This window comes from Orycteropus afer, unplaced genomic scaffold, assembly GCF_000298275.1.
Source record: "Orycteropus afer afer isolate SDZICR_OR568_19922 unplaced genomic scaffold, OryAfe1.0 scaffold00061, whole genome shotgun sequence".
In the NCBI taxonomy this organism is placed as follows: Eukaryota; Metazoa; Chordata; class Mammalia; order Tubulidentata; family Orycteropodidae; genus Orycteropus; species Orycteropus afer.
In genome coordinates this window covers 12703760-12704975 of record NW_006921648.1, presented here as the reverse complement: position 1 = coordinate 12704975, position 1216 = coordinate 12703760, and positions in this window count along the sequence as shown.

The window sequence follows — 1216 nt, the reverse complement described above, 5'->3', positions numbered from 1 at the left end:
TTGCCACCTAGTCAATACCTCCTCACAGCAACCCCGTGTGTGTAGAGTAGAACTGTGTTCCATACGGTTTTCAATGGCTGACTTTTCAGAAACAGATCTCCAGGCCTTTCTTCCCAGCTGCCTCTTGGTGGACTTCAATGTCCAGTCTTTTGTTAGTAGCCAAGCGCACTAACCGATTTCTGGATCCCACGCATGGATTCAATTCCCTGAACTCATTCATTGCCAGATCCTCTCTCATAGCTCTCTCCATTTTTTCCTTTTCTCCAACTGCCTGACCCCCACACCTGAGCCAGGTCAGGTTTTGACCAGGACTGTGGTCGGTCTGCCTGGCATTCAAGGTTCTCCGTAACCTAGCCCCAGGTAACCAGCCTTCTTTCTCGTTTTTCCACGAACGTTTTCCCTTCCTAGAGCCCTTGCTTCTACACACAGTGTGTCACCCACTCTCACCTCTAGGGGGAGCTCAAGGCTCTCCTCCCTTTCCTCCAGTTGACTTCGTTCTCCAGACACTGGATTACGTTGAAGGGGGTGAAGCTTTAGCACAAAAACTGTCGTGAGTTCCAATTCCTCCTCCTCGTGAAAGCATCCTGGCCCATCTCAGCTATTACGAATATGGAGAATAATGACAATCGTGATAGGTACCATTTTTGAGAGTTGCCCACATGCACGGCAAAGTGCTTTTCCCACAGTTTCTCATTTAATTCTCCCCCAAATCCCACAAATCTTCTGTTTTTCAGATGAGAACACTTGGTCAGAAGGATTAGGGGACTGTCCAAGGTCAGACAGGTAGCAAGTGGTGGGGCTGATAGGCCAATGAGATCAGTCTGCCTCCAGAGCCCAATCTCTCAACCCACATGGGACACTGTCTTGCCAGCTGTAAATTCCAGTGGTGGGGCCCATGTCTAACTTCTTTGTATTCTTCAGATGAGACAGTTTTCTCATCTGTCAAATGCCAATAATACAAACCTGGGGCTGCTATTACAAATTCCCACAGACTGGGAGGCTTAAAACAACAGAAACTTATTCTCTCACATTGTGGAAGAAATCCACAATTAAGGTGTTGGAAGGACCATACTCCCTCCAAAGGCTCTAGGAAAGAATCCTTCCTTGCATCTTCTAGTATCTTGGGGTTGCCAGCCATCCTTGGTGTTGGCTGGCTTGTGACGGCATAACTCCAGTCTCTGCCTGGATCTTCATAGGGCTGTCTTCCTTCTGTGTG